Below are 21418 nucleotides of genomic sequence, written 5' to 3'. Positions count from 1 at the left end.
CAAACTGATGCTGGAAGCCTAGTGATGGGAGATAAGGAAATAGCAGGAGAACTTAATAAGTACTTTGCGTCAGTCTTCACAGTGGAAGACATGAGTAATATCCCAACAATTAAAGGGAGTCAGGGGGCTGAGTTGAGTACGGTTGCCATTACAAAAGAGAAACTGCTAGAAAAGCTAAAAGGTCTTAAAATTGATAAATCTCCTGGCCCTGATGGGTTACATCCTAGAGTTCTGAAGGAGGTGGCTGAGGAAATAGCGGAGGCGTTGGTTGAGATCTTTCAAAAGTCACTGGAGTCAGGGAAAGTCCCGGATGATTGGGAGATCGCTGTTGTAACCCCCTTGTTCAAGAAAGGATCAAGACAAAAGATGGAAAATTATAGGCCAATTAGCCTAAGCTCAGTTGTTGGTAAAATTCTAGAATCCATCATTAAGGATGAGGTTTCTAAATTCTTGGAAGAGCAGGGTCAGATTAGAACAAGTCAACATGGATTTAGTAAGGGGAGGTCGTGCCTGACAAACCTGTTGGAATTCTTTGAAGAGGTGACAAGTAGGTTAGACCGGGGAAACCCAGTGGATGTGGTCTATCTAGACTTCCAAAAGGCCTTTGATAAGGTGCCACACGGGAGGCTGCTGAGCAAGGTGAGGGCCCATGGTGTTCAAGGTGAGCTACTGGCATGGATTGAGGATTGGCTGTCTGACAGAAGGCAAAGAGTTGGGATAAAAGGTTCTTTTTCAGAATGGCAGCCGGTGACAAGCGGTGTCCTGCAGGGTTGGGGCCGCAGCTGTTCACGTTATATATTAATGATCTGGATGAAGGGACTGGGGGCATTCTAGCAAAGTTTGCCAATGATACGAAGTTAGATGGACAGGCAGGTAGTACTGAGGAAGTGGGGAGGCTGCAGAAGGATCTAGACAGTTTGGGAGAGTGGTCCAGGAAATGGCTGATGGAATTCAATGTGAGCAAATGTGAGGTCTTGCGCTTTGGAAAAAGAATATAAGCATGGACTACTTTCTAAACGGTGAGAAAATTCATAAAGCCAAAGTACAAAGGGATCTGGGAGTGCTAGTCAAGGATTCTCTAAAGGTAAACATGCAGGTTGAGTCTGTGATTAAGAAAGCGAATGCAATGTTGTCATTTATCTCAAGAGGGTTGGAATATAAAAGCACCATTGTGCTACTGAGACTTTATCAAGCTCTGGTTAGGCCCCATTTGGAGTACTGTGTCCAGTTTTGGTCCCCACACCTCAGGAAGGTTATACTGGCATTGGAGCGTGTCCAGCGGAGATTCACATGGATGATCCCTGGAATGGTATGTCTAACAAATGAGGAACAGCTGAGCATCCTGGGATTGTATTCATTGGAGTTTAGAAGATTAAAGGGAGATCTAATAGAAACTTACACGATAATACATGGCTTGGAAAGGGTGGACGCTAGGAAATTGTTTCCATTAGGCGAGGAGACTAGGACCCGTGGACACAGCCTTAGAATTAGAGGGGGTAAATTCAGAACAGAAATGAGGAGACATTTCTTCAGCCAGAGAGTGGTGGGCCTGTGGAATTCATTGCCGCAGAGTGCAGTGGAGGCCGGGACGCTAAATGTCTTCAAGGCAGAGATTGATAAATTCTTGATGTCACAAGGAATTAAGGGCTACGGGGAGAATGTGGGTAAGTGGAGTTGAAATGCCCATCAGCCATGATTGAATGGCGGAGTGGACTCGATGGGACGAATGGCCTTACTTCCACTCCTATGTCTTATGGTCTTATGGTCTTATAGGAAGGATGTGTTAGCAATGGAGGGGGTACAGAGGAGGTTCACCAGGATGTTGTCTGGGATGGACACATTGAGCTATAAGGAGAGACTAAATAGGCTTGGATTATTTTCTTTAGAACAAAGAAGACTGAGGGGGCATATAAAGTCATAAAGTCACAGAGGTGTGCAGCATAGAAACAGACCCTTCAGTCCAACTCATCTATGCTGACCAGATATCCTAAATTAAACTAGTCCCATTTGCCAGCACTTGGCCCATATCCCTCTAATCCCTTCCTATTCATGTACCCACCCAGATGCCTTTTAAAAGTTGTAACTGTATCAGCCTCCACGACTTCCTCTGGCAATTTATTGCAGACATGTACCACCTTCTGCATGGAAAGGTTGCCCCTGTGGTCCTTTTTAAAATTTTCCCCTTTCAACCTAAACCTATCCCCTCTAGTTCTGGACACCCCTGTCCTATGGAAAATACCTTGTCTATTCACCCTATCCATGCCCCTCATGATTTTATAAACCTCTATAAGGTCACCCCTCAGCCTCCAAACCTTGATTGAGGTGTATAAGATTGAGGGGTCTGGACAGTGTGAATAGAGAGCAGCTATTCCCCTTGGTTGAGGAGTCAATCATGGGAGGGCATAGTTTTATAGTAATGGGCAGGAGATTCAGAGGGGCTTTGGAAAAAAACATTTACACTCGGCAGGTGACGGGAATCTGGAATCCATTGCCTGGGAAGGTAGTGGAGGCCAGAAACTTTACAATCCTTAAAAGAATACTAGGGTGAGTGCTTCAAATTATAATGCATTCAAGGATATAGGACGAGTGCAGGAAATTAGGATCAGCGCACTTTTAGTGTTGGTCATGTCAATGGGCTGAAGGGCCTTTTCTGCGCTGGATGAATCTATGAATCATTTTACCAAGTAGGCTGGCACCAGTTTGGCACCGGTGGGGAGTGTCTGGTAAGTAGAAAAGATACAGGTCTTTTGGCTTGAAGTCAGAGGTCGGCCTATACATCAGATCCACTTTTACTCAAGTACGTTGGGAAGTTGAGGAATATGGGAAGGTATAAGGACAAAGTCTTCGTCCTCCAATCTGACCTTCAAAGCGAGACAACAACAAGCAGGCCAAACACAACTCACAGAGCCTTTGTTGTCCTTTACTTATCCAAAATATTGAGTTTTGGGATTTGGGCCATCCATTGGCCCAGAACCTCTACCCCATTTTGATGCCTTCACAAGATAAAGAAGGGTGAGGCTCGTTTAATCCATTTGAATTCAATTAGGCCAAGGGCAGATGAGCTCATGAATGCCTGGCCTGTCCTTCCATGTTATGAGGGCCTGGGAGGAATGAGAAGGGAGGCAATGAGCTCACCACCTGATATTTTGTCTGCCTCACCTTGTCCAAAACACAATTCGTTGGGAGGGACCATGGTGAAATCCTAACACTAAATTTTGCACCCATCCTGACCTTTGCTCTCTCCATATTTGGCTTGTTAAAGGACCTTGCTGTTGTGAGAAAAATTGGACGATGCTTTCACTCCGTATCTGTAAACTGGATTTGGATGGAAAAAATTGTATGTGGTTGTGAATTAAAAAGTGTTCTCCTTCTACAAACTCAGTGAGTGATGTTACTCTTGACTCTGACATAATCTGGGAAGTCAATTCTCTCACAGAAAGAGATTGTTTATCCTGCAAGCAGCTGTCTGTAATAACGTTCCTGGTGAAACATGATCTGTCTCTAATTGGTGATTCAGGAAAATTGGACACAAAGGGAAAATAAATGCCACAACGCAGATGTCATTTGAATCTGTATCCTCTTTCACCACTTTCTTCCCTTGTCCTGGTGTCATTGACCAAATGGCCCATAATTTCCTTTGTATATATAAATAGAGAGAGAGAATTGAGTGAAGATACAGAGGACCCTCTATTGTATGCCGTGATACCACTGCAAGGATGAAACAAGAGATGCGTACATTTAAGGACGACCTTTACTTTGTTTTACTGTCATTGTTTTCAGGAAGAATCCTTTACTATTTTCTTGTCAGTTGTTATATCTGCCACTCAGGCATTGATTCTGTATGGGGGTTGCATTTCCCGGATTACAGGGTTTTGGGTGAGTCGCTTGACAGCAAGTTTCAGCTGGCTGGCCGCCTCATGCAGCCAAAGAGCGTGCATGTTCCACAAGAGATAGCCAAGGAGCAGAGGTTTGCCAAGCGCTTTCCCAAACTTGGATCTGTGTAGCTGAAAGCTAAAGCACCAATGACTGGCCATTGAAAACCTTGGGCACTCATCGGGCCAGGAATTGAAGAAGGCTGCTATCTTAAAGGGTTGAAGGAGACTGCTGAAATTTGAAAGGGGAAAGCCAGGAGGGTTTAGATGCATGGATCAAGAGTGTAAGTAGTAACAACTGTCCCTGGAAATGATTTGGCGTGTCCTGCACTCGCAATGACAAAGGCAACCCCATCATCGTAGCTGAAAACGTTATTCCTATCAGGAAGACTCTGGACATTGTGTCGTGCTGGCATTCCCTTGTGTAAGTACCTAGGGCTAAAGGCCATCATTTAAAAATCTGGGTTCTCCTGTTTGGACAGAGATGAATAATAGAACTCCTACAGTATGGAAACAGGCCATTTGGCCTATTGAGTTCACACCAACCCTCTCAAGCTCATCTGACCCAATAACCCTGTATTTCCCATGGCTAACCTACCTAGCCTGCACATTCCTAGACGCTATGGGCAATTTAGCGTCCTGCCCATCATTGGACTGTGGGAGGAAACTGGAGCACCCAGAGGAAACCCATGCAGACACAGGGAGAATGTACAACTCTACACAGATAGTCGCCCTGACATTGTGAGGCAACAGTCTATCCACCAAGCCACTGTCCCACCCTTGAGGAGATATTATTTTCCTCTCAGAGAGTCAGAAGAGCTTGGAGATCTTTTTCTATAGATAGAGGTTGTTCGATTCTTAACACGCAGTGGGTTAAAGGTTATCGGGAAAGTGGAGATGATGTCACAATCAGATCAGCCATCTTCTCATTAACTGGTGGAGCAGGCTGGAGGGGCTCAATGGCCTACACCTTCTCTTAACTCACATGTTTTTACATCACTATATTAACACAGAGGCTAATTTTCAATATCAGATTGAAATAGTGTCTGCAATGTGATTCATTGAGGAGGTAACAGCTATTACCCAAGAGACAAAGGGCAAGGACATTTACAGAGAGAGACCGTCGCTCACAAAACTCACAGGAAGAGCGAAGACAATTATTTTCACATGCAATGTGTAGTTATTAAAGAGAAGTGTAGAGGGAAAGGTCAGATCTAATGTAAGGGCATTGGAACAAACATTGAGTTTCAGGCAATGATGTAATCTGAATCTGCAGGCATTCTCAATTACCTAGATACCAAGAGGCTAATGTTCTGGTGAGTTTTTTTTTTGCTGTTTTTTTCACTGCATTATGTCTGATAATAACGGAATATGGTAATTGAAATTCATGCTACACAGTTCATGAATTCGGTAGCTTGCATTAGCATCAGTGAGGGCTGCTGCTCTGATTTCAGGCATAAAAATATTGTGCAGACCCTTTTTTGTCTCTCACTCGTCAGCACAATTTCTTCCCCCTCTTGCTTTCTCCCCACACCCCCACCCCCACCTCCAATCCCCCACGGCAGCTGTGGTTGTTCGAAGCCTTGCCTCTGAAGTGAGGAAAGTTGTGGGTTCGTGTCCCACTCCAGAAATTCAGCATTTCACCTGGATGGAAACGTCGCTGTGCTGATGTGACCATTCACATGAAGCAAGTTATTATAAGCTGTCTGTCCTTTCGGTTGAATAGGCAAGACCCCATGCCTCTGTTTTGAAGCAAACGATTCACCTTGGGGTGGCCTGACCAATGTTTAACACCCAAGACCACTCAACACGAAATGTACTTTAGATTCTTCCCATTGTTGTCTGAGAGATCTTACCCTGGGCTTTCAAGTGTGGGCACAGTGCCAATGTTACTGTTAACCATTCTCAAGGCTCATAGCTCTGAGGATATGGCTTCAGGCCTCAAGGTGGACTTTCAACATAATGAATTTGGACTTGGCCCTGTCAAGGTACCAACTGTTTGTCACTGTTTCCCACCTCGGGCAACTGTCTGTGTGGAGTTTGCACATTCTCCCCGTGTCTGCGTGGGTTTCCTCCGGGTGCTCCGGTTTCCTCCCACAATCCAAAGATGTGCAGGTCAGGTGAATTGGCCATGCTCAATTGCCCGTAGTGTTAGGTGCATTCGTCAAGGGTAAATGTAGGGGAATGGGTCTGGGTGGGTTGCTCTTCGGAGGGTCGATGTGGACTTGTTGGGTCAAAGGGCCTGTTTCCACACTGTAGGGAATCTAATCTAATCTAAAATCTTGTTGTGATCACCAATGTCTGTCATCTTTACGTGGTATGGATCACACATAATTCTAGACCCTCAGTAATGTGTTCAGTCTTGAAAGGCCTTAGCAAGTCCCTCAGTCATATGGTTACAGAAAAGCCAGCACTGGATCATAGAATCCCCACTGTGGGGAAGCAGGACACTCGGTCCTTTCAGTCTACACCTACCCTCCGAACAGCATCTCACCCAGACCCCTATCCTATCCTATCCCTGTACCCCCATGGCTAATCCATCTAAACCTGCACATCGCTGGAACTATGGGCAATTTAGTATGGCCAATCCACCAAACCTGCCCATCTTTGGACTGTGGGAGGAAACCCACACACAGGAGAATGCGTGCAAGTTCCACACAGACTGTCATCCAAGGATGGAATCAAACCTGGGTTTCTGACACTGTGAGGCAGCAGTGCTAACCACTGAGCCACCGTGCCGCCCCATCCCGTGGATAGAATACAATAGTTCATGAAGGTGTTTAGGGATAGGCTGAAAAATGTTGACTTGGCCAATGATGTTCTTCCTATGAAAGAATAAAAAGTGCACCCTGCAAATATTAAACTATTTAATAGGCTGCGACATTGAGAGACACCCTCAAGATTGGAAAAGCAGTTAAATAAATGCCATTTTTTTCCCAAAAACTATATTTTTTAACTTCTGATTTTGAAATGAGTGAAGGATTATTTTAAACAAGAAGTAGTGTTGAGGGATTGCTGCACTTTTTATAAAAGCTAGCATCCTGACACTGACAGTAAGTACTGTTTACACAGCTGCCTGTTCAAGCAGTAGTGGAGGCCTAGTTTGCAGATGACCTGGAGCCAAGGTGGAGGGGCACTTTGGCTAGCAGCGGATAGCTGAGTGGTCTATGGACTAATGACCATTATTGGTGACGAAGGTATTCTGCCTGTCAGCAATTATGTAATTGGTTCCAGAGTAGCTGAATACCTTGTGGCTGTGAATGCTTATCCTTCTCCTGCCCCTAAAACCCTGTTCTGAGAAAGGGTCACTGGATCCAAAACATTAACTCTATTTTTTTCTCCATAGACGGTGCCAGATCTGCTGAGCTTTTGCAGCAATATCTGCTTTTGTTCCTAAAACCCATGTTTTTTTTCAGATTAGATTAGATTACATTACAGTGTGGAAACAGGCCCTTCGGCCCAACAAGTCCACACCGACCCGCCGAAGCGCAACCCACCCAGACCCCTACACTTACCCCTTACCTAACACGACGGGCAATTTAGCATAGCCAATTCACCTGACCTGCACATCTTTGGACTGTGGGAGGAAACCGGAACACCCGAAGGAAACCCACGCAGACACGGGGAGAACGTGCAAACTCCACACAGTCTGTCGCCTGAGGCGGGAATTGAACCCAGGTCTCAGGCGCTGTGAGGCAGCAGTGCTAACCACTGTGTCACCGTGCCGCCCACGGTGTTCTTTTTTTTCCTGTCTGTGGTTTTCCGTATTTGTGTGGAAAGGCAGAGTTTTTTTTCATTCATTCATGTCATGAGCGCATCACTGGCCATTTATTGCCCATCCCCAATTGCCCCGGGGTCATTTAAGGGTCAAACACATTGCAGTGGGTCTGGAGTCACATATAGGCCAGACCAGGTCAGGATGGCAATTTCCTTCCCCAAAAGACATTGGTGAACCAAATGGGGTTTTCCTGACAATTGACATCGTCATCACTAGATTCTTAACTCCAGTTTTTAATTGAATTCAAATTCCACCATCTGCCATAATGGGGCTCGAACCTGGGTCTCCAGAACATTACCTGGATCTCTGGATTAACAGTTCAGAAATAACACCACTTAATAAGGGGGTCACAACTGTATCTTGTAGATGCTACATTGATTGTTCATCATTTTTTTATTTGTAACTAGAGTCTTTTATTTTATATTCTTGTTAAATGCAGTCCCCATTTATGCTTTCTGTCAAGCCAGGTCTAAACAATGAGAAATTCTGCATACTTTTTAAAACCTTTCACTTTTCTAATGACCCTGGAAATGGTAGGACTGATATTCAGCACACGATAGGACCTATAAGACCATTCGGCCCATTCTGCTCTGCCATTCGATCATAGCTGATATGTATTTCAACCCCATTCTCCTGCCTTCTCCCTGTAACCCTTGATCCCCTCACTGGTCAAGAACCTATCTATCTCTGTCTTAAATACACTCAATGCCGTTGTCTCCACAGCCTTCTGCAACATTGGGTTCCACAGATTCACCACCCTCTGGCTGAAAGACTTCTCATCTCAATTCTAAAGAGTCGGCCCTTCACTCTAAGGCTGTGCTACTCTCTGCTACTAATGGAAATATCTTCCCCATGTCCACTCTATCCCATGCCATTCAGTATTCCATAAGTACCAGTGAGTTGTGACATTCTGAAGAACAATTCAACACAGACTCAGGCGATCTTTCGAATCCTTACCTCCAAGCTTCCTTTTGTCTGAATTCTCACTCGCTCACTGCATTTTTCTCTTTGAATTTAAGATTTCCAGCATCTGCAGGAAGTTGCTTCGAGTGAAGCCAGATAGCAATGGTTGATAGGTTTTGTGACCCTCTGCTGGGGTCAGGCTGTCGGATAGTTTAACTTTCGATGGAAGAAACTGGGAAATGGATTAGATCCAGTTTATTCACAGATGATTTTTTTTTCTTTCTATTTCATCTTCTAGCTTCATTAGTTAGTGCCCAGGGCTGGATTACTGTGTAATCCAGGCAAAATAAAACAGCACGTTGAATTAACTAAAGAAAATAGATATTAGTGGAGCAATGGAGAGTGAAGCAACAAACTATCACACACATTAATTCTACTGAGTTCCCAGCTATATTAGATCTTAGGGGACTTGACAGGATAGATGCAGAAAGATTTCATCTTGTGGGAGACACTAGTATCATAGGATATCTCAGAGTCAGCAGTTGCCCATTTAAGACAGAGATGAGGAAGAATTTAATTGTTCAGAGGGTTGTGAATCTATGTAATTCGTTAACACAGAGGGCTGTCAAGACTGGATCATTAAGTATATTCAAGGCTGAGATAGAGGGAGTTTTAATCAGTAAGGGAATCAAGGGTTATGGGGTAAAAGCTAGAAAGTGTGGTTGAGGATTTTCAGTCGACTGCATTTGCTGCTCACAAAGTGGTCCCCTCTATATTGAGGAAACGAAGCGTACACTGGGTGATCACTTTGCAGAACATCTACATTCTGTCCACAAAAAAAAACACCTTAAGCTTCCAATTGCCTGCCACTTTAACACACCACCCAGTTCCCTGGGTGATATCTCTGTCTCAGGTTTGCTGCAGTGCTCCACCGAAGTTCAGCGCAAGCTGGAAGGACACCAGCTCATTTGCCACTTGGGGACCCTGCAGCTCTCCGGATTCAATACGGAGTTCAACAATTTTAGGGCCTGAACTCCACCAAGTCCCGACCCCCTCTCACACGCGCGCGCGCACACAGACACAGACACAGACACACACACACACCTACACCCACACACACACCTACACCCACACACACACAGACACACACACACAGACACACACACCCACACACAAACACACATACACACACAGACACACACACAGACACACACACACCCACACCCACACAAACACACAGACACAGACACGCACATGCACACACACCCACCCACACACAGACACACACACAGACACACACATACACACACACAGACACACACACACACAGACACACACAGCCACACACACAGACACACGCACACACAGACACACACATACACACACAGACACACACACACAGATACACACATACACACACACAGACACACACACACACACCCACACACACAGACACACACATACACACACAGACACACATACACACACAGACACACACAGGCACACACATGCACACACACACACCCACACCCACACACAGACACACACACAGACACGCCCACACCCACACACACACCTACACACAGACACACACACACAGACACACACATACACACACATACTCACACACACAGACACACACACACGCCCACACATAGACACACACACTTACACAGACACACACAGACACACACATACACACACACAGACACACACACACAGACACACACATATACACACACGCCCACACACACACACACCCTTGTTATCACATAGTCTGCCATTACACACTATTTATTAACAGCTAATCACCCTCCCAGCTAGATCGTTATCGACTCCTTTGTCTGTCCAACGTTCTTCTCTCTCTTTGGGCCCTACTCTTACCTATTATTTACTCCATTACCCCTCCCCCACCCTATTGTCTGCATAGAAACCGACATGTTTCTAGCTACCATCAGTTCAGAGGAAGGGTCACCGGACCTGAAACTTTAACTTCAATTTCGCTTCACAGATGCTCCAAAAAAAAACCTCTTTTTTCGATTCTGATTTACAGCATCAGCTGTCCTTTTGGTTTTTAATCAAGGATTTTCAAAACTGTCAGGAGCAGACGTGATGGGCTGAATGGCCCACTTCCATTCCTCCACCTTAGGCCCTTATTGTCTTATTCTAGGGTTAAAATTTTTAAAAAATGAAACAGAAAATACTGGAAAAACTGTACTCAAACTCTCAGGCGGCATCTGTGGAGAGAGAACTGAGAGTTCATGTTTCCGATCAAGTTTAAAATGCCATAAAATTTAAAGAAGAGAAAGTTGAGTGAAGAATGCACGCCAGACAAGATTAAAGAATTGGGCCAAATGGAGTGATAATGGGACGAGTAAAGATGTGTCTGGAGAAAGTGTGAATGACAGGAGGATGAGCAGCTGTCAGCTGCAAACAAAACAAAACAGTACAGTCAAAAACCTGCTCAGAGGGAAGGAATCAAAATGGGGGTTGTTGTAGTATTACATAGATCTCAGAAAGACAGTGTATCTTTTAGACAGTTTAATAAGACCACAGCATGAGGTGTTCCAATCTGAAAGTCTTTTCCTCACTTACAGTTGTGTGCAGTCAAATGGAGCCCATCCAGTGCTGTAGTTATTCAGTCAGCAATGTATAATGCTACAATCATATAATGTAGCTGTAACATGTGGAAGCACAGAACCCAGACCCCATGTGCAGGTCGGAGATCTTACAACATAGCGTCGTGAATAGGCTTCGAGATATCTGCCTCAGCAAGGAATGGTAAAGATGACATGGGCTGATCATTTTATATCAGTGATGTGACCCAAGAAAGCACATCAGGGGCAGAAATTAAGTAGACATTAAAGTGATTGATCTTGACTTTGCGGTTGTAAAGCTGACAAGTGCTGAATCAAATAATGAGGTGCTGCTCCTTTAGTTTCAGTTGTGGTTCTTTGGTATACTGCAGGAGGTTAAGGACAGAGAACTATCTGTATCACCCCTCCATTTCTCTTTCCTCCTTCTTACAAGTTGTGCCTCTTTGACCTTCTTTGTCACCATAGAAAGTATTCTATCTGGGTGCATCATGGATCGGTATAGCAACGGTTCTGCCCAGAACCGTAAGAAACAATAGAAAGTTCTGAATACGGTCCAGACCATTACGCAAGCTAACTTTCCACCCATTGACACCATCTGCACTTCTCATTGTCTCGGAAAGGCAGCCGACATCATCAAAGACTTCCCAGTCTGGTTATAATCTCTTCCAACCTCTTCCATCTGGCAGAAGATACAAAAGCTCAAACACACGTAACCAACAGGTCCTAGAACAGCGTCTTCTCTGCTGTTATTAGACTGCTGAAAGGGACCTCTCAAATTTCAAATCTAATGTTGATCTTGTGTTTGCACACCTCCTGTGCAGTCGTAACCTTGTGTGCCTTACCCTGTACCATCTGTATATTCTTGTATGTTATGATCTACTTGTACGGCACACAAAACAAAACATTTCATAGAATCCCTACAGAATGGAAACAGGCCCTTCAATCCAACAAGTCCACACCGACCCTCTGAAGAGTAACCCACCCCCGCCCCCCCCTTCCCTTATATTTACCCCTGATTAATGCACCCAACCTACACATCCCTAAACACAATGGGCAATTTAGCCCGGCCAATTCACCTAAACTGCACATTGTTGGAATGTGGGAGGAAACCCATACAGATACGGGGAGAATGTGCAAACTCTGCACAGACAGTCACCCAAGGCTGGAATTGAGCTTGGGTACCTGGCGCTGTGAGGCAACAGTGCTAACCACTAAGCCACTGTGCCACCCACTTGTACTTAGGTACATGTGACAATAAATAAATCAAATCAAATTTCGGACCACCTGACCCAATACCTCTTAGGTGGCTTAGGCTCCCCATATTTTAAAATGCTCCTTTGAAACATTTTGAGACTTCCTATTACATTTAAAAGCAATGTACATCATGGTCTCAATCAATCAGCCTTCACTTGTCAACACTCCGCAGTTTTTGCCTTTGAATTAGTATTCTTGCGAAATGTCCTGAAACTTCGACAAATTGTATTTTATTTCGCAGATACACTCAAGTTCTTTGCTACCAAGTCACTATTTGTACGCGAATTATGTTTTCACAATTGTTACTGTATGCAAATTCAAAATCATGTTTCTGATTGATTGGCTATGTAGTGCTTTGGGAAATGTAAGGGGTCTTGAAAAAATGCTAAGGAATTTCCTATGCCTCCTCCAATCTTGTGTTTGTATTCACTGCATTCAACGTGATCTACTCGACTACACTGGAGAAACAAAACACAGACTGGGTGACCGCTTTACAGAACACCTCTAGTTTCGACAGTTTACACAAGCATGACCCCAGCTTCGCAGGAGCTGGTCATTTTAACACAGCGTCCTGCTCCCAGGTCTGACCTGGGCCTGATCCAGTGAATTACTGGAGGAACAACATCTCGTCTTCAATTGATTTACTTTGCAGCTTTCTGGACTTAACAATAAGTTCAACACCTTCAAATGGTGGACCATTTCTTCCTTTTCTGTTTGCTTATTATCATGTCCTCTCTCCCCTTCCCCCATCCCAGTGTCTGTCCTTTTCAGTCTGGCAGGAGATACACTACTGTTTTGCCATTCTCACATTCTAATCACTTCATCTGAATTAGCATCAGCTTTTCTCCACCAGCACCCTGCACCCACTAACCCGACCCCACCTTCTAAAGCGATTGCATAAATGCTGTCCCCTCCACACTTCACATTCGGGTGAAGAGCCATTTAGACTCAAAACGTTAGCTTGCTCTCTCTCCATGGATACTATCTGACCCGCTGTGACCTCCGGTATGTTATTATCAGTACAGATTCCATCTGCAGCAATTTGTTCTGAAAGAAGCGCCAGTTTTTAAAAATAAAATCCTTAAAAAGCCGAGTACTTAGACAGAGCACTCAGATTGATAGGTTGATATAATTCAGTCTGCTGCTCCTGTCCCAACTAAAGAGGAAAGTGGTGCCAAAGGTCAAACCACTCTTAGGGACTGTGGGATAAGATAGGAAGGAAAACAAATTGCAAAATAATTGGCATGGGATGCGCATATGCAGATATCAGCCAGTGTATTTTTTTAAATATCTGTTATTGAATAATCTTTACAATTTAGGATCTCCTGACGTTGGCTAACTTCCAATTGATTGTAATCTTCAGGATAATTCACAATTATTAAGGTTCAGGTTACTGGGGAAGTGTGTTTTATTACCTCAGTGGCAGAGAGAATATGAACCAAGGCTGGGCTGCACTCAGGGGACCCAGAATCTGAAGGATAATGTAGTTCAGATTCCATTTTGGTGGGGTTTTACAGGATCCCTCTGCCTGCACTGAGTTATCACTCAGAAGCAGAATCGGTCAGAATGCCTGACCCTTGACTCCCAGCCATTCCCTCTCTGCCATCCCCAAACTTAACAAATCCACTCAGAAAATTGTCACCAACTTTGTGTTCATAGGTTCGATTCAAGGCATCAGAAGAATTTGCAGCAAACTACATCAAATCCCAATGGTGTGGAAGCAGGCCTTTCAGCCCATCCAGTCAACACCAACCCTCTAAAGACCATCCCATTCCAGACCCAACCCCCAAACCTCTAATTCCCGTAGCTAATCCATCTAACCTGCACATTCCTGGACACTATGGGATAATTTAACATGGTCAATTAAGTTAATCTGTTTATCTTTGGACTGTGGAAGGAAACCAGAGCTACGGGGGATCCCCACGCAGACACATGGAGAATGTGCAAACTTCACACAGACAGTTGCCCGAGGGTGGAATCGAACCCAAATCTCTGGTACTGTAAGGTAGTTGTGCTAACCACTACAGCACCCTGACAGAACCCACCGCCACCCCACCCTCAACTGATGTCTCCTGCATTTAAGTAGCACCCCTGCATGCCCTTTTAAAGAACAGCCAATGCTGAAATGAGGAAAGCACAACAGTCAAATTTGACATGCAATGTGTTGCTTTAAGAGCTCATTATATTAGATGGACTAGGATTTCACCATAGTCACTCAGCATTGCAGCACCCTAGACTAAAGCATGTTTAGAGATCACACTGGCATCAACAGGTACTGAATGCATTTTATCTCTTTCAACCACCATGTGAAGTCTAGTGGATGGATGGGGATCTATCAGGATTTATGGGAGTTTCTAAAAAAAAGAGACATGGTGCTAATTATTTTTTAAAAATTGTGCTCATCAGGACACAATTGCATGAATATCAAATCTCAAAGGGTACAACAATTTATGCTACATGAGAAAAGCATGCTGATTGGTTGGTAAGTGAACTTCAATGGGAAAGGGTTTGCGGCATTGAAAAATAAAATGTCAATTTTCTGTTTAATATCAGAGCAGGCAAGTCAACTCTGATTGGTCAAGTTATTAGGAGAAAGTGAGGACTGCAGATGCTAGAGATCAGAGTCGAAAAGTATGGCACTGGAAAGGCACAGCAGGTCAGGCAGCATCCGAGGAGCAGGAGAGCCAATGTTTCAGGCATACGCCCTTCTTCAAGAATGTCAAAGCATTGCTATGGAAGATTCACCAAGGAATGGCTGTCTTCCAAGCATACATTTAGTGAATGCCAAACATGGACATGTTCTTTCTGGTTGTGAATAACAGAGTATTCTAGCACACATACGTAAACTACACATGATTTGGAGATGTCGGTGTTGGACTGGGGTGTACAAAGTTAAAAATCACACACAACACCAGGTTATAGTCCAACAGGTTTAATTGGAAGCACACTAGCTCCGAAAGCTAGTGTGCTTCCAATTAAACCTGTTGGACTATAACCTGGTATTGTGTGATCTTTAACTGTGAGCTACACAGTGAGAGTATCTGACAGTTCTAAATTGGTTATTAAGGTAATTCTTATGATTGAAAATGTTTGGACTGTCACCTGTTGGAAATGGGCATTCTCAGCCCCTTGGATGGTACAAAGGTAAATTGTTACATGTCAATCACAAGCGAGATTAATATCCAGGTTTTGCTGTAAGCCACTTCAGTATATGAGGCATTGCAAATGGTACTGCAATCACTGGCGAACATCCATACTTCTCCTGATGGAGGGAAGGTCATTGATAAAGCAGCTGAAGATGGTTGGGCCATGGACTCTGCCCTGAAGAATTCCTGCAGGTATGTCCTAGAGCTAAGATGACTGACCCCCAACAACCACAGCCATCTTCCTTTGTGCCAAGAATGACTCCAAACAATTGAGAGCTTTCTCCCTGATTCCAACTGACCTCTAGTCTAGGACTCCTTGATGTGCTGTTTGGTTGAATGGTGCCAGTAAATGCAAAGAAGTCTCACCTAACTTCTGGAATTCAAATCTTTTGTCCACATTTGGACCAAAGTTGTAAAAAGCTCCATGGTAGTGAGCAAGCTGCTGCTGAATAGGTGACACTGAATAACACTGCCTTCGCTTTGCTGATGATCGAGAGTGGACTGATAGGTTGATGACTCGCTGTGATTCATGGAGTTGGTAATGAGGGAATGGAATTTGTAACAGGGACTGAAGAAGACGGCACGGTGGGCGGCACGGTGGCACAGTGGTTAGCACTGCTGCCTCACAGCGCCAGAGACCCGGGTTCAATTCCCGCCTCAGGCAACTGACTGTGTGGAGTTTGCACGTTCTCCCCGTGTCTGCGTGGGTTTCCTCCGGGTGCTCTGGTTTCCTCCCACAGTCCAAAGATGTGCAGGGTCAGGTGAATTGGCTCTACTAAATTGCCCATAGTGTTAGGTAAGGGGTAAATGTAGGGTTATGGGTGGGTTTCGCGTCGGTGTGGACCTGTTGGGCCGAAGGGCCTGTTTCCACACTGTAATCTAATCTAATCTAATCTAATCTAAGACTCTGTTTCTCTCTCTACTGAGGCTGCCAGACTTGCTGAGTTTTTTTTTTACTCATTCATGTGATGAGGACGTCGCTGGCTAGGCCAGCATTAATTGCCCATCCCTAATTGCCCAGAGGGCAGTTAAGAGTCAACCACATTGCCGTGGGTCTGGAGACTCATGTAGGCCAGACCAGGTAAAGAAGACAATTTACCTCCCTAAAGGACATTAGTCAGCCAGATAGGTATTTCTGACAATCGACACCGGACACTGGATTTCTTTACTCAGCGAGTCGTGTGTTCAAGGAATGCCCTGCCAGTAGCAGTGGTGGACTCTCCCTCTTTATGGCCATTTGAACGGGCATTGGATAGGCATATGGAGGATAGTGGGCTAGTGTAGGTTAGGTGGGCTTGGATCGGCACAAAGGGCCTGTACTGCCTGTATTTTTCTATGTTCTATGTTCTAAGATTCACAGTTATCATTAGACTCTTATTTCCAATTTTTTTATTGAATTCAAATTCTATCACCTGCCATGACTGAATTTGAACATAATTCCTAGAATATGACCTAGGTCTCTGGATTAACAGTCCACCAATAACATCACTTAATAAGGGGATTACAATTGTAATTTGTAGAGTTATACGTCAACACTTCATAACTTTTTTTATTTATGGCTAGAATCTACTTGCAAGAAATGGTCATTCTTATTAAATACAGATTTGATTTGTCATGGTTTGTGGAGTTAGTAATGAGGAAATGGAGGTTGTAAATGATACCTGAAGTCCTGACAAAGGGTCACTGGACTCAAAATGACAACTTTGCCTTCTCTCCAGACCAGCTGAGTTTCTACAGCAATTTCAGTTTGTGTTTTGCATATTCCTTTCTTATCTTTTGCAATGTCACCATAGTGTTGCCAATAAAAGCTGCTCCTCCTGTCCTAGCCTGCCTTTCTCTTAGCTCCAGTGTCTCCCAAGAATTTAGGCTTCAATTGTTACACCTCCTACAAAGGCTGCTCTTTGGCACCTTCATTGAAATCATTATCAGGCAAGTTGCAGACATACCTAGTTGCTCCCTGCCTCCCACTCCTCTAACCCTAAACTGAGAGATGGTTGTCCAGCAACCAGTACTGAAAGAGCAGAAATTTCTTCCAACTTGTAATAACTCAGGAAACTCAACTGGGAAGTAACATCATTTATTGTTGAACACAAAAATAGATTCATGGTGCACATAGATTAGATTAGATTAGATTACTTACAGTGTGGAAACAGGCCCTTCGGATCAACAAGTCCACACCGACCCGCCGAAGCGTATACCACCCAGACCCATACTCCTACATTTACCCCTTCACCTAACACTACAGGCAATTTAGCATGGCCAATTCACCTGACCTGCACATTTTCGGATTGTGGGAGGAAACCGGAGCATCCGGAGGAAACCCACGCAGACATGGGGAGAATGTGCAAACTCCACACAGAGAGTCGCCTGAGGCGGGAGTTGAACCCGGGACTCTGGCGCTGTGAGGCAGCAGTGCTAACCACTGTGCCACCATGCTGCCCTACATAGACCATTACGAGCACAGAGCAGGCAGTTCTGCAGATACATCCCTGGGTCTATTTAAAAAAAAAATTAAAATCAACTTTTTCAAAGATATTATTACATCCAGCCTGGTTCAGAAAGTTCTGCAGCCCCATTCCCGAGTCTGCTTTATAAAGGGCTCAGGTGATGAGTTCCTGTTACCAAGGGAACTCATACACAATGAACTTCACTAGGATTCCCCATGGGCCTTGTGGGCGGTCATCATGCAATTAAACATCTTCAGCCATAAACATTAGAGAGTGCTGGGTCAAAATGCTGTAACTCTCTCCTTAACAGCACTGTAGGTCTCCCTACACTGCAAGAGCTATAGTGATTACAGAAAATAGCACTGCCTTCACCAGAGCAATTGCCTGAGCCAGTGATGAACACACCCTATGAATGAATTAAAATGAAAGAACTGAACATTCAGGCCCACAATGCCTGTTCTGTTGTTCAGTTGTCCCGTGGTTGATCTATGACAACTTCATTTACCTTGGTTTTGTAACCCTTCCAACCATTGCCAAACAAAACCTTGTCAGTCTAAGTTGTGGAGCTTTGCCCTGGCCTCCTCAGGAAGTAGCTTTTTTGGAGGAGGCAGTGGCAGAGCTCCACTGACCTTCAGGTGACATTCACTTCCACATCTCCTCACTCTGCTTTTAAGATTACACTCCCTTTGTTCTGAACTCACCCACCAGAGAAAAATGATGTGTATTCTCTCTACCACTTTACCCTCCTTTAATTGTGTTCAACTCCCCATCTTGGTCTGCCCCTTAATCTTCTAAGGATAATGAAAATCTCTCTATGTAATTTAATCCTTCCAACACTACTGTCATTCTGGTGAATCTAGAATACACATGATCCTGTATAAATATACCAGTTGGATAAAGTGATGGTTCTGAATGGGTTAATAAAAGCAAACTACTGCAGAAGCTGAAAATTTGAAGAATTAATGCTAGAGATTGTATTAGGACCCATCCAATTGAGTGACTTCATACAGGCTGGAATTGGAAAACTAGTGAGTCTAACTTGAGGTCTCTATGGAGACAGATATGAAATCACTGGTTCCTGCTAGTCTTTTCAAATGTTTATTCAGTCATAGGGTATGGACATCACTTTCTAAGCCAAGGTTTGTTGTCCATCCCTAATAGACCTGGAGAAAGTGTGTTGTATTATTGAGCACTTCACCTCAGAATGGATATTGTTCTCTGTTGCACAACTGAGTCCTGGCAGCTCATGGCTGGGGTAGAGTGGTCCCACAAATCCTCACTTTCTGTGGAAGTATTTTCGATCAAACCGTGGAATGTTGGATTTGAAGCCAGATTTTCTGAACCAGATGTTGGGGCACTATCACTGAGTCACCAGCCTCCATGGAGGTGAGGGAAGTGGTGGCTTAGTATTAATGTCTCTGGATGGTTTGATTTGATTTGATTTGATGTATTATTGTCACGTGTACCAAGGTACAGTGAAGAGTTTTGTTTTGCGTGCTGTACAGATAGATCATGCCATACAAAGATTACAGGATGATAGAACCGAGTGAGGAATACAAAGTTACGGTCGCAAGGAAGATGCAAAAAGAGCAAGATCAACATTAGATTAACAATTTGAAAGATCCATTTGGAAATCTAATAACAGCAGTGAAGAAGCTAATCTTGAACCTGTTGGTACATGTGTTTAAGCTTCTGCCTGATGGAAGTGGTTGGAAGAGATTATAAGCTGGGTGGGAGGGGCCTGTGGTGCTGGAAGAGCACAGCAATTCAGGCAGCATCCGAGGACAGGCAAAATCGACGTTTCGGGCAAAACCCCTTCATCAGGAATAAAGGCAGAGAGCCTGAAGCGTGGAGAGATAAGCTAGAGGAGGGTGGGGGTGGGGAGAGAGTGGCATAGAGTACAATAGGTCAGTGGGGAAGGAGATGAAGGTGATAGGTCAGGGAGGAGAGGGTGGAGTGGATAGGTGGAAAAGGAGCTGGGCAGGTCGGACAAGTCCAGACAGGTCAGGGGATCGAGTTTCTGGAGGTTAGAAGCTAGGATGAGGTGGGGGAAGGGGAAATGAGGAAACTGTTGAAATCTACATTGATGCCCTGGGGTTGAAGTGTTCCGAGGCGGAAGATGAGGCGTTCTTCCTCCAGGCGTCTGGTGGTGAGGGAGCGGCGGTGGAGGAGGTCCAGCACCTCCATATCCTCGGCAGAGTGGGAGGGGGAGTTGAAATGTTGAGCCACTGGGCGATTTGGTTGATTGGTGCGGGTGTCTCGGAGATGTTCCCTAAAGCGCTCTGCTAGGAGGCGCCCAGTCTCCCCAATGTAGAGGAGACCGCATCGGGAGCAACGGATACAATAGATGATATTAGTGGATGTGCAGGTAAAACTTTGATGGATGTGGAAAGCTCCTTTGGGGCCTTGGATAGAGATGAGGGAGGAGGTGTGGGCGCAGGTTTTACAGTTCCTGCGGTGGCAGGGGAAAGTGCCAGGATGGGAGGGTGGGTCGTAGGGGGGCGTGGACCTGACCAGGTAGTCACGGAGGGAACGGTCTTTGCGGAAGGCGGAGAGGGGTGGGGAGGGAAATATATCCCTGGTGGTGGGGTCTGTTTGGAGGTGGCGGAAATGTCGGCGGATGGTTTGGTTTATGCGAAGGTTGGTAGGGTGGAAGCCTTCCACCCTACAAACCTCCGCATAAACCAAATCATCCGCCGACATTTCCGCCACCTCCAAACAGACCCCACCACCAGGGATATATTTCCCTCCCCACCCCTCTCTGCCTTCCGCAAAGACCGTTCCCTCCGTGACTACCTGGTCAGGTCCACGCCCCCCTACGACCCACCCTCCCATTCTGGCACTTTCCCCTGCCACCGCAGGAACTGTAAAACCTGCGCCCACACCTCCTCCCTCACCTCTATCCAAGGCCCCAAAGGAGCTTTCCACATCCATCAAAGTTTTACCTGCACATCCACTAATATCATCTATTGTATCCGTTGCTCCCGATGCGGTCTCCTCTATATTGGGGAGACTGGGCGCCTCCTAGCAGAGCGCTTTAGGGAACATCTCCGAGACACCCGCACCAATCAACCAAATCGCCCAGTGGCTCAACATTTCAACTCCCCCTCCCACTCTGCCGAGGATATGGAGGTGCTGGGCCTCCTCCACCCGCCGCTCCCTCACCACCAGACGCCTGGAGGAAGAACGCCTCATCTTCCGCCTCGGAACACTTCAACCCCAGGGCATCAATGTGGATTTCAACAGTTTCCTCATTTCCCCTTCCCCCACCTCATCCTAGCTTCTAACCTCCAGAAACTCGATCCCCTGACCTGTCTGGACTTGTCCGACCTGCCCAGCTCCTTTTCCACCTATCCACTCCACCCTCTCCTCCCTGACCTATCACCTTCATCTCCTTCCCCACTGACCTATTGTACTCTAT

This window comes from Chiloscyllium plagiosum, unplaced genomic scaffold (assembly GCF_037043375.1).
Source record: "Chiloscyllium plagiosum isolate Xiang-an unplaced genomic scaffold, Cpla_swu_hap1 HiC_scaffold_45, whole genome shotgun sequence".
Taxonomy (NCBI): domain Eukaryota; kingdom Metazoa; phylum Chordata; class Chondrichthyes; order Orectolobiformes; family Hemiscylliidae; genus Chiloscyllium; species Chiloscyllium plagiosum.
The sequence above is the reverse complement of the archived record's forward strand: the minus strand, read 5'-3'. Positions refer to the sequence as shown.